The following is a 13,385-nucleotide window of genomic DNA, read 5'->3' as shown; positions in this document are numbered from 1 at the left end:
TATACATACAAATATAAATATGTACATATAGTATACAGATGAATATATATGTATATATATGTATATATGTGTGTATATATATACTAGAAAAGAACAGTTGGTAATCAAAATAAAAACGTACTTTACTACAAGAGACTCATATAATCAAAAGACAAAAGGAAGGGGGCATATTGAAAAGCCATTGGAGCCAAGCTAAAAGAGCTTCCAATGGCCAAAGCTGGAACAATTTGAGCAAGAGAATAAACAATGGTAATGTCAAAGTATAATCCAAAGAATAAGTAAATATGTTAGTCCACACTGATATATATTAATAAAGTAATAAATGGGAGAAAGGAAACAACACCGCCTTACAGAATTCTACTTAATAAATATCAAAGGATTTAGGGAAACAGAAAAATCGCCACAGAGTTCCACAGAAGTAATGAAGGCAAGCTACACCAGTGGATGTTAAAATTAGTGAGCAAAAGTTTAAGAAGTAACAGAGCATTTGATTAGTTGCAAAGTGTCTCCCACTCCAAAATTATTAGTGAAAAGAAAAATTGAGGGAAAGTCTACCAAACACCTGACCTACCAAACACTCTTCCAAAGTGTCAAGTCATGAAAGACAGGAATCCTGAGCAACTGCCACAGATTGTAGGAGAATAAGGAGATGTTCCAAGTAAATATGATGTGGGATCCTGGAGTGAAAAAGAACACTAGTGGAAGATCCGGTAGCATCCAAATAAGGTCTGTAGTTTCGTTAGTAGTATCATACCAATGTTAATTTCCTAGTTTTCATAATTGTACCATGATTTGCATATTGACATTAAGGGAAGCTGAGTGAAGGTTATATGATAACTCTGTACTCTTCTAGCAACTCTTCTGATATTTTAAAATTATCTCAAAATAAAAAAGCTTAACAAATAATACCATTTACAATAGCATAAGATCTATGAAATGCCTAGGGATTTATTTAACAAAATATATGTAAGACCTGCATGCTAAAATCTATAAAGCAATGCTGAGAGAAATTAAAGATAAAGAAATACAGAGATATATCATGTTCACGAATCCAAAGACTTTAATATTACTAGATGTCAATCTTGTCCTCAATGATCTATAGATTCAACATAATCCCAATTATAATTACAACTTGTCTTTTTGGGGAAATTAACAAGGTGATTCTAAAATTTAAATGAAAATGCAAAGGACCTAGAATAGCTAAAGGAATTTTCAAATAGAACAAAGTGGGAGGATTTATATTATTGAATTTTAAGACCTATTATAAAGCAATACTATGGTATTGACATAAGGATAGATACCCAGATCAATGGAACAGAATAGAGAATCCAGAAGGGGATCCATGCATATATGACCAATTGATTTTCTTGAAAGGGCCAAGGTAAGTCACTGGGAAAAGCAAAATCTTTAAAACAAATGTTGGTGCAACAACTGGATATCTGTATATAAAAATATAAACCTCAACCCCTACCTTACATCATACACAAAAATTAACTTGAAAGAGATTACAGACCTAAACATAAGAGCCAAAACTATAAAACTTCTAGAAAATACAGGAAAAAATATTTGTGACCTTGGGGTAGGTGAAGGTTTCTTTTTTTCCTTTCTTTTTTATTTTAAAGATTTTATTGATTCGTGAGAGACACAGAGAGAGAGGCAGAGACATAGGCAGAGGGAGGAGCCCAAGGTGGGACTCGATCTCAGGACCCTGGGACCTGGTCTCAGGACCCTGGGATCACTCTCTGAGCCAAAGGCTGACGCTTAACCACTGAGCCACCCAGGCATCCCAAGTGAAGGTTTCTTAATAAGACCAAAGAAAACCAAAAAAATGAAAGTAGAACTTGGGAAAATGGAGGTCATGGAAATGAACAACATCTGCATATCAAAGGACCTGTTAAAACGAGGAGACTAATCACAGACTGGGAGACCAGGTTTGCAATATATTCATATGAGAAAGGACTTTATCAGAAAATACAAGAACATTTTTTTGCAACTCTACGATAAGACAAACAATGCAACATGGACAAAAGCTTTGAAAGCTACTCCACGGAAGAAGATGTGCAAAGGACCAATCCCCCAGCTGTGCCCTCTCCTGGAGTGCTCCCCCCACGCTCTGTTTCACTAAGTCTCTCCCTTCCTTGAAGTCTTTGTTCAGATTTCACCTTCTCAGGGACACCCCCCACCCCCCCAGCAGTGACTACTATACTCTGTCCCGATCTCTCCAACCACACACATACCCTGGATCCACCTCCAGTGGTCAATCTTTTCCTTTTTCCATAGCACTCATCACTTGCTACCACATTGCGAAGTTTACGTAGGCTTATTTTTCATTTTCTCTCTCCTGTGAGAATGAGCAAAAATTGTTTTTTTTCACTGATGTGTCCCAAGTGTCCTCAGTGTACCTGGCACCTAGAAGATGTTCACAAATATCCCTTTTATAAATCAGGGAATGAAAATATGGCCACCTTAATGCTTTTGTTTTTGGTTTTAATATCCTGCAATCTTACTATGATGTGTCAGAGCATGAATTTATTTTTATGTATCCTGCTGCACACTCAACATGGTTCTTGAATCTAAAGATTCCCATCTATTACCAGTTCTGGAAAATTCTTAGCCATTAAACCTTCAAGTACCTCCCCTCTACAGCCTTGTTCTTTTGTTATTTTCTTCTGGAACATCAACTGGATGCAGAATACACTGTTAATCCTATCCTTATCTGTTATCTCTTTTTCTCTGATATCTTTTTCTTTCTGTGTGTCTCTGGGTAATTTCTTTGATTATATCTTTCATTTCATGAATTCTGTTTCCAGCTACATCTAATTTGCTGTTTTACCAAAAATTGAGGTTTTAGTACTATGGAATGTTTTCATAGCCAGTTGTTTTGGTTCTTTCAAGTTTATTAATCTTTTTTGATAGTATTGTGCCAACTGCCTACAGTTTGGCTTCTTGGTTTCCCTTCTTAAAACACTAAAAAAAAGTTTAAGTTTCCTACTCAGAATTGTGTTTATTTTATGAACATAGGGCTTCAAACTTGGGATTGTGATTGCCTGTTTGTTGGTTCTATATTTGTGGAAATCCTATGACGCCAGGTTGAGGGGGATTTGAGTTTGCTTCCAGTAGCTGAAGCTTACCAGAAATATCTCTAAGTTGATTTGACAGTTTGGGGTTTTCTGGATCACAAAGGTGATGCAAATCCAACCCCCAAACTCTTGTGAAGTGAGGACTGTGGATATGAATTGTCAGAGGACATTGGTTTTCTAGATAGAGATGAACAAGTTACCCTGTTATCCTACTTGCTCCCTTGCTTGCTGTCTCTTTTTGCCAGCTGTATTAGCCAGGGTGGCCAAAGTTGTGCTTCAGTAACAAACAGGCCCTCTCACTGATGAAACCAAACAAAGGCTTATTTCTTGTTCTTGAAGCTCTTGGAAAGTTTACAGGGAATCTGAGCAACTCTCCAGGCAACTGTCATGGGACCAGTCAATGATCCAGTTTTCATCAATCTCAATCTCAATCTCAATCTCACGCTCTGCCGTCTGAGCGTGTGGCATCCCCAGGCACCTGGGGACAGGGGTTAGAGATAGCGCAGGAGGATCTGGCATCGGCTGTTGATTGCGTTAGTCTAGAAGTGGATCACATCTCTTTTTCTCAGCACGCTTTGGCCAGACCCCGTCTCAAGAACAGGCTAACTGGAAGGGGCAGGAAGCCCATTCATCTGCACCTGTAGTAAGAGGAATGTTGAACCTGGGTGGCGCTAGAAGTCATCCTTGCTCCAGCAGGTGGAATTCACCTAGATTCCCATTCCTAGGAGTGGGAGCCCTCTGACCCTGGCTTTGGGCATGGATGCTGGTCCCAACACCCCACCTGGCACATGCCCAAGGCCCTCTCCTGTTCCTGAGGACCTTCTCTGCTAGGATGCTGGGACTGCCTGATGCCCTGCGGTGGCTTCAGTGTCAGGGACAGCTCGTCAGTCTCCCTTCCGGTTCCCCTTAGTTTGGGTCCCTGGGTGACTCCTCTACCTTCTGTAAGCTCAGTTGCATATTGCAAATGATGCTTATTGCATTTTATGTAGCATTCCCAGGCATTTCATTTCAGGAGGTAAATATTCTTCTTATTATCCACACTTTATAGGGAAAGAAACAGGCAGAAAGCTTCAGTAACCTGCCCAAGGATACACATTGAGGTCCTGGAGCCTTGCTTCTCAGCCAGGCCTTTCTGACCCCACAGCTAGCTCCTCCGTTGGCCTTCTTTGGGACAGGGAGGGATGGTGTCTGGCACGGAGACCTGGCGCAGGCTTCTCAGAGAAGGCAACCTTTGACCTGGTCTGCAAGGATGTGAGGTCGGGGTGTGAAGAGACCCAGAGACACATGTTGGCCGCTCCATAAATATTTGCTGAATAAATGAATACATAAATAGCCAGCTAGAGGAAAGAGGATGAATAATGCTGTTGGTAAAGTGTGAGTCAGTTTCTTGCAGTGGCTCGTGTTTGACCCACGGTTTTCCTACCTGCTCTTGCCTAATTTCCCAAGCTAAACAAACCGGGAAGCACTTGTGGGAGTGCCAGGGAGTGAGTCTCTCTTGCAGGCTCAGCCGTGCAGTTACCTAAAAGGACAAGCCTGTCTGAGCTCTCAGCAGAGGCAGCACAAGAGGACCCAGCTGGGAGGTCAGCCCTGGCGCCCACGCCGAGACTGTCATCGTGGTGGCTCGAGTCCCCGGGCCGTCCCGCCAGCTCACCCTGGGGGGAGAGAAAGCAAACAGGGAAATTCTGGGTTGAGCCTGGACTTCGGTCAGAGCTCCTTCATAAACACCCTCCCTTGGTTTAGTGCGGGAGGGGACTTGAGTCTCTGGCCTGCAGGAAGGATGAGATCCAGAAAGGCCCCCAGAGGCAACCGTCCAGGGAAACTAGCGTGGGGGCCTCAGGTGGTGAGTGGGGCACCACACAGCACCCAGGGCAGGGGGTGCAGCAGACGCCTTTCAAGTACTTCCAGTTTCAGGTAATGAGAGAGATTGCGGAATAAAATCAAGAGGCCTTGTTGGCAGACACCAGTTGAGGCCCTCCTGGGAACGTTTAGAAGATGGAAATATCGTTGTCGGCTGGGATGTTTCCAGAAGGGCAGCTCGTCCCTATCGATCTTCTCCTGGGGGCCGGGCTGGAGTCAGTGCTTTCACACCCATTAACTTAACTAAGGCAATCCTCATAAAAGCCTGCAAAGCGGGCATCATTATCCCTGGTTCTCACATGAGGGATCGAAGATGCGACGGGTAAGAAGTTGCTCCGGGTCACTTAGCTGAGAAGTGTGGCCTGGGGACGCTGCTTCTCCATTAGGAATGGCAGGCACGGAGCAAGAATGTGTCAACGCCATTCCTTGGGGCTCACGAACACCTGTTCGATTTTGCCTAATGCAGAAAAATGTATTTGAAGGTTTATAGATTATTTTTTTAAATATAGATATTATTACAGTGTGGGCATGAAAGTCATAGCGCAGCTCCGAGGGATTGTAACTTGGCCTGGCCCCTCTGGAGGCCAAGTTCTCGGGAGGTCTGGGACGGGCCTGGGGATGATGCTTGCCACTACAGGGCTGTGGCTGGCTCCGGTGCACCTGACATCAAACACGCGCTATTAGAAGGGTTCCCCCCTTTTCCAGCCCCTACACGCGACATAACATTGAAGTTCCTGCTCTGGAGTTGGGGGTGGAGGGTCCAAGGCAGGCTTCTAAAGATGGGGAGTCCTGAGCAGTAGAGAATCTGCCCTTCCACTTGTGCATTCAGTCACACTATCGCCTTTGTTATTTTAATAAATGTTGAATTTTAAAAGCTCTTTAAAAAATGAATTATTTATTTTATTTGAGAGAGAAAGAGAGAGAGAGATAATGTGTACGCTTGAGCACAGGAGTGGAGGGGAGGGGCAGAGAGAGAGAGAGAATCCTCAAGCTGACTCCTCTGAGCACAGAGCCCAACACGGAGCTCGATCCCAGGACCCTGAGATCATGACCATGATCAAGAGTCGGATGCTCAACCGACTGAGCCACCCAGGTGCCCCAATAAACACGTGGTTTTAGAGTAATTTCGGATTTATAGAGAAGTTGCAAAGAGAGTACAGAGTTCCCATACACCCCTCAGCCAGTTCCCCTGCGTCACCATGGTACATGTGCCAGTACCAAGAAGGTGACGTTGGTCTGTTATTAATTTGACTCCAGACTTGATCTAGATTTCCCCAGTTATCCCACCGATGCACTGTATGTGGTAGTCTTGTCTCCACAGCACAGGCTCCTCTGGTCCATGCCACGTTGGTGTTTAATACCTGCTCTGGGCCAAGGCGAGGGCCCTAGAGGTGAGTGGGGAGAGCTTTGGCCGCCGGCGGCTCGTGGTCCAGGGGGCGAGGTGGACGTGGGCAAATGCTCGCATCGTGGTGAGAAGCTCGCAGGACGACGTGGCCTGGACACAGGCAGCTCTGCTTGGGAAGACCAGCAGAGACGGGCCTGGAGTGCCGAGGAATGGCTTTGAAAGGAGGGAGGGCTTGATTGAAAAGTTAGCTTGAATCATAACACCTAGCACTGTATTTTGATGGAATAATCGTTTTATATTTATAAAGATTCTTAATTATCTCCGGCAAATGCATTTAGCTCACTTGGTAATTGAATTAGGGAAAATGTCCTTTCAAGCATGGTACGTCGTTGCTATAATGAAAAAAGAAAGAATAACTTTAGAGCACTTCCCCACATGACCTAGACAAACTCGTTATTATCAAAAGCTGAGTAATTCCATTAAGCACCCAGTTGGCTCTAATGTAACAGGTGTTCTAGAGATGCCGAATTAAACTTGCAAGAGACCATGGAAATTTCTTTCCTTTGGGGACCCCCTGAAGACCCCTATTTAGAGCCGATCCTTCCCTCCTGGGCCCTGCACGTGCTGCTGTTTCTGTGCCCGTATCACAACCACACTGTGTTGTGATTTTCTCTGGGTCTGTCTCACACTCTTTTACCGCCCACATGTGTGTCTTGAGAGCTCGGCCTACATCTTGCCCACTTAGGTATCAACAACAAAAAAAAGGCACATGTGACACTCCCGAACTGAGTTTTTCCACAGCCGCAAACGTTTCTGCAGAAAGCACCTTCGCAATGTTTTATCTTTGGCTGGACGTGGTTTTTTTTAGCTTTATTGCAACAACCGTGGGGTTGCACACGTCCAGGTCACTGGAATGCTGGCAACAAGGGCCTTGGCTGGGGGTCCCACAGCATCAAGGAGACCGTGCTTTGGGCTTGGTAGGCAGCTCGGGGGTGGAGGTGGGCAGGGCCCCAGGAGGAACCCAGACAGATTGGCCATGAACTTGGAAGAAAAGTCAGTGTTCATCCTGGAGTTGACAGAATCACCAACCTGTCTTGAGTTGCACAGCCGCTTCTTGGCCCTTGCATGACCCAGGTGAGCGTTTTGCAAACTGGGGAGCCATCTGCCCCACACCGTATCGCCCGTCTGAGGAGCAAGAGCAGCCCTTGTGTCTCCGTGCTGAAAGCCACCCACGTTACCTGCAGGGGTGGGGCAGAGTAGGGTGGCTCCCTGGTTCTCCCAGAGGTGCATGGATTCGACAAGTAGTTCCTGAGTGCCCACTCTGCCCAGACGCTGGGCCGGGCTCTGCTGATATGGCAGGGAGCCAGCCAGACAGGCCACTTAGGGCACGGAGTCTACAGTCTACAGCCGGCACTGGGTTGGTAAGCGAAACAAGAAACAGGGTAACTACAGACTGATAAGTGTTATCCACCAAGGCAATAAATCGAGGGTGTGAGGGATGTGCTGGTGGGGCCAGAAAGCGCTGCCCGCACTCTGGAAGCTTGCCACCCACCTGAGCCTGCAGGGCCCGGGGGCGGCCCTGGGCCCACTCTTGACAGGGCCTCTCTCACAGTGGGTGGCCTCTCCTTGCCACTCTCGACCCGTCTCCTCCCTTCTTCCTCTCCCTGTCACCTTCTCATACCAACTCCGGTGTGCACAGGCACATGGGTCGTCCTGCTGCCCTCCTAGCTCGGATGCTCCAACAGAGACCCTGCTCGTCCGTCTATGCATCCACCGTCCCAGGTGGGGACCACTCTGGTGCAATAGCTGAGGCGGGTGCAGGGTGAGTGATCTGGGACACGGGTGCTCAGGAGCAGGGGCGGTGGGCATCATGGGCACAGCCGGGGGCCTCCCATGCTGCAGAGAGGCCTGGGGCCTGGGGTGGGGTCCCGTCCTACCCGTTATCATGGGGTATGTCCCTGAGCATGACTTCGCATCCCCATGCCCCAGGTGGGTATGCCCGGCACCCCACCTGCCTATGTGAGCTCGCGCCCCGTGGAGGGCCTCCATCCTCTGCTGCGGGCTCCTGCTACCCCGCTCGGCTCACCCCACGGAAGCATCCTGGCCCCCATCAGAGGCAGGAAACTCCGAGTGATTTTGTAACTTCTGTAACGACGGGCAGATGGAAGGGCCGCTCTGCTGCCCGTAGAGATGGTTTCAAAGGGCGGCTCTGAGCGGGAGCTCGTTATCCATTTTTATAGAATTCCACATCCTCTCGGAATCTCGGGATTACAAAACGGCCGCCGAGAAATCGTGCGCCCCATTAACATCGAGACTTTTATGTATTTACAATTCAGCTTAAATTTTTACCAGGAGAGGGTTTCAGATGCAACACATGTGTTAGTCACTGCGTGAATTGCGAAACCAAGGGAGTATCTCCAAAGTGCTGGCCTTGACGGTGTAACCTGGCAAGGCTCGGGGACGAATAAAAATAACACGGCATCGGCATCGCTGTGTCAAAGGAGCCCTCCCCGAGCCCATAGGTAGTGGGTTTGCACGAGCAGGACGGCGGCTGGTGAGTGGGGGCCGCGGCAGGAGAGCGTGTCCGGGGGGTCAGGGAGCCCGGGGCCAGCTCCAGGTCTGCCGCGCCCTGGCCAGGTGACCTGGGGCGTTCCCAGCCCTCCTGTGCGTGCCCAGGTGCCCAGGTGGTACCGCGGGGACGGGGAGTTCGCGCTCGCCCGCCGGCCCCGGGGGGTGTAAAGCCCAGAAGCCCCGGTGCCGGTCCCCACGCCAGACCCGGGCAGCCCAGGGGCGGCTCAGTGGCGGGCGCGGAGTCCGGGAGGACGGAGGGAGGTGGCGCCTGCAGCTGTCCCGCGAGCTTGGTTTCTAAACACAACAGCCCTGCGCCTCCCGCCGAGCCCCGAGCCTGCAGGTGGCTTGATGAACACGTGGTTTCTGGATGTGACATGAAAGTTAGCATTTGCACTCTTTGTCTGGGTGCCCCGGGTTTGTTTTTCCTGCTCCTACAGCCTGAGATATCCCTGACTGTGTTTATGTTGAGGCAGGACACGTGGGAGCGGGCGCTGCGCCCCGGGATCCGCCGGGCCCTGCCTCCACCGTCCTTCTGCGCAGCACCGGCCGCCCCGCCGCGGGATCCTGGGCCTGCAGAGGCGACCGGGGCACCTGCCACCCTCCCCCCAGCCTCGCCCCCGCCTCACCCCCTCGGGCGTCTGCTGACGGTCCAGCCGCATCACACCCTCTCCCTGGACCGCCCCTGTCCACCGGGGGTGTCAGCTTTCCGGGGAGTACACACGGGTGACTTCTGACCCTCACGCCACCAGGGAGTGAGGGCTGGGATGATTCCCATTCTGCAGATGGCCAAACAGAGGCTTGGGAGTGGCTTGCTTGCCCCAGGTGACACCGGCAGTACAGACAAGAGTGGTGACCGTTTCTAGTCCGAACACCCCTCTTCTGCGTCCCTCCTCGGAGATGCTGCGCCCACATGGGGTGGGGCGTGTCCGTCACCACGACCCGGGACCTCCTGCAGCCGCCCCGACAATGCCTGCTGGGGCCCTGGGGCACCGTCCCCCTCGGCTCCATCGGGGCCTCCCCGTGGGCTTGGATTATGTGCCGTCTCCCCAAACCTCTCCCGCTCTCCGGCACTGCTTTTTCAACTGCTGGCACCTTGCTTGCCTATCACAGCCGGGGACCCCAGGAGCACGGGAGCCCCAGGCTGGCGGCCCCGTGCCTCGGCCTGGCGAGCCGGGCAGTTGACGCTCAGCCTCGCCTGTTGACCGGCGACTTGTTCTTCCCTGAGGCCAGGTTCCACGTGTCTGGCCACAGGAGGTAGGTCTGCCACCAAACCCCCCACCCCCGGCAACCCCGGCACCCCCCGGCACCCCCCCGCTGCCCCCGCCCCCAGGTCCTTGGCTGGCCAGCATTTCAAATGATATTGTTTCATATTAAATTATTTTAAATTCCATGGACCCTGGTTTCACAATCAAATAATTCGATCTTGTTTACAAATGGAATTTTTACTTTTTGACGGTTTCTAGCTTTGCCGGGCTGGATGGTCCGCGAAAGCGTGTCCTCCCGTGCCCTCCTGCGCACCTCTGCTGCCTTCCCTGGGGGCCCCGAGGAGCCTGGGAACCGTCCTGGGAACCGTCCTAGGAACTGTCCTGGGGGCCGTGGACGAGGCTGCCCCTTCACTGCATGTGGGCCACAGAGTGGGGGGGGCTCTTCTCTCCGCCTCCCACCCCCAGCCTCTCCCACTCTCCAGCTTCCACCATGAGAAACCCCACAAATGACAGACTTGCAGGGGCCTTTGATTCCTGTGGTCCCAACACCTCTATTGATGGATTAGGAAACTGACGGCTGGGGTCCCGGGCCCTGTGGCCGGCTGGGGTCCCGGGCCCCAGCACCAGGTCTTGCGATGCCCTCATCCAGGGGCCGTTCTGTGGGCCACCTTCCCCTAAATCCCTGTCAGCTGGCATGACTCCTCTGGGCTACAGAGACACAAGATGTGGAAAGACAGAAGCTGCTGTGACCTCTGGGGGCTCATAATCTGGGTGTTGGGGTGGAGACAAGGAGATGAAAGGTGCTGCAGGACGAGGCCGTGGCTCAGGGGCCGTAGGAGGGAGCAAAGGGCCCAGCAGGGCCAGGTGGTGTGGAGGCGGCAGGAGAGCCCAGGAAACGGCGTCTGCAAAGCCACGGATGCAGCCGAGCTTGGCAGTCGTGCCCCGACCTGCGTCAGGGCAGATGACTGGACCCAGCTTGTGAACATCTCAGCCAGTGGACCGAATTTCAGTCTTTGCCAGCGAGTCCCCCCGTCACCCAGGAGGCTACCTCCTTACCCGGTGGTGAGGGTGGTAAAACCCAGAGGTTTTTTTCCAGTGAAGGTGGATCTTCACTGGAAACAGGTTTGTAGCTTCTCTTCGGGAAGCTTCTCTAGGCAAGTAACGGTGCAGGGGCAGATGGGCTTCATTGTTTTGTGGTCACTTGGATGGGTGACCTGGGTTGGCCCCAGCAGCAGCCCCGCTGGGCTTGGCTCGGAATGGCATCTGGCTGTTTCCACAAGTTGCCGGCTCTCTGAGGTCACAGCCGAACCTGCTAAGGAGGCCACACAATGGGCTGTCTCCGCAGGCACCCCCCGCCCCCCCGGCCGTCCCCAAAGGGGCCCAAGGCAGGCGTCCCGGCCAGCTCCGGGCTGCAGAGGGCTGCCTCGGGAAAGGCTCTGAGAGCTAGCTGGCCTATCCCGTCCCAGCTGACTTCCCAGCTGCAAGGCGGGCATGCATTCGATCAAACGTCCTGGGAGCCCAATGCGGGGCAGGGCCTGATGGGCATGGGGAACTGGCTGCTGGCTGTGGCTCCTGCCCGTCCCCCTGGGGTCCTGAGACGTCCCTGAGCCCTGGAGCCCACCTCCGTGCTCCACGTCTCAGCTGCATCACTGCCTTGCAAGGCTGTCCCCGAAGAGGTGCCTGGGGTCAGATGGGAACGAACTACCCAGGCCTCGGTGGTCCCAGGGCTCGCAGGGTTTTCAGAGATGGGACGCTTATCCTGGTGGGTGGAAGTGTAAATCCAGCCATACTGGAAACGAGTACGCAGTTTGGGCTGGGATCGACCCTTCTAGGAATCTAACTTCCTGGTGTCCAGGTGTCCAGGTGTCCGGGTGTCCCTAATGGTAAGACAGGATGGGCCCGTGGGCTTAACGGCTCCCGGGCGAGAGGGAGGTGCGTCTGCCTGCATGTGTTGGGATGGATCTCTAACATAAATGAGGCAAAGACAGCAAGATGCCAGACCAAGTCTGTATATTTTGAGTTAAAAGGTGGGGAGAGACAGACGGTGGTAGGTGCTACGGGCGAGTTCCCAGGAGCTGCTTACTGCTGTGCTGAGCTCACCTCCAGGTGCCGGCGGGCCGGTACCGCACCGGGGCCTCAGAGGGCCCGGGGGGTGCCTATTGCCTTTGGGCCCCCTCGAGGACCTCGAGGTCTGGGGAGGTGAGGGACCTGCCGGGGTGTGTGGGGGCACTGGCCCCAAGCCTGAGCCCCTGCCTGCTGTGGGGCTGGTGTCGAGACCTCGGGCCCAGTCACCGGTCACCTTTCCCTGGTCCCCTGCGGCTCCTCTCCAGTGGCAGGTATGACTTTGTTTTAGAAATTGTCAACAGGAGTACTTGGGGGGCCTAGCAACCTCAAATTCCTTGACTGTGCTTTTCCGCACTGAAGAGAGAAGCACAGTCATACCATTTAAAAAACTCAACCCCCCCACCCCCCAAAGAGAGTGCTGGGTCTCTGGGAAGAACACTGAAAAAACCCCCACCAGGATTCCAGAAGGTGAAAACCCAGGTCTCGGGGGGCCCGCTGGTGCTTGCTTACAGGTCAGCTCTCTCGCCCGTGGTTTCCGGAGCGCGGGAGGGGGAAGACCCCTGGACAACTCCGGGTCCAGTTCCTCATCTTATGGCGCCAAAGTGAGGCCAAGAGAGAGGCGTCTCACTCTAGTGTCCCCCAGGCCTCACCAGGGCCCACCTGGATGCTCCGAACCAGAGCCGGAGAGGAGGACACCACCAGCGGGGCCCCTGGGTGGTTCAGGGGTTGAGCATCTGCTCAGGTCGTGATGTCGGGGTCCTGGGATCAAGTCCCGTATCGGGCTCCCCGCAGGAAGCCTGTTTCTCCCTCTGCCTCTTTCTGTGTCTCTCATGAATAAATAAATAAAATATTTTTTAAAAATGGAGCCAAGAAGCTATAATTAATCCTGAACAGAATCCAAAGACCACCTGGGCCTGAAATGTCTCCCACAGGCCTGGCCTCCAAACGGCTGCCTCCCCGGTACCACCCTGTCACCGTCCGGCACACACTTGAGGCTGGCAGCTGCCGCTCGGCCACTCATGTGGCTGTTGAGAGGGTGACGTTGCCATTGGTGACCGTAGGTATCCCAGCAGCCTGGTGCGGGGAGGCCACTTCAGCTCTAACGAGGGCCAAGTCTCCACGGGCGACGGTGGTGTGGTCGGTGTCCAGCTCTGCCCTTGCCGGTGAACCCCCTTCCCCTGGGCCTCAGTTTCTCCTTCTGTAGCACAATGAGCGCGGCCTGGATAAGCTCAGGCCTTTCGGATGGCCTTGCTCCTGCTTCAG

The 13,385-nt window shown here is 52.2% G+C and overlaps 1 long non-coding RNA gene across 1 annotated transcript in view; it reads left to right on the top strand.

Annotated features, from left to right (window-relative positions):
* The window catches only part of LOC144321175 (uncharacterized), a 421,562-nt gene that overhangs the window by 349,847 nt on the left and 58,330 nt on the right, over nt 1-13,385 (top strand). The window lies entirely within an intron of this gene.

This window comes from Canis aureus, chromosome 9, assembly GCF_053574225.1.
Source record: "Canis aureus isolate CA01 chromosome 9, VMU_Caureus_v.1.0, whole genome shotgun sequence".
Classification (NCBI taxonomy): domain Eukaryota; kingdom Metazoa; phylum Chordata; class Mammalia; order Carnivora; family Canidae; genus Canis; species Canis aureus.
This window is presented reverse-complemented; position numbering and strand designations above follow the sequence as displayed.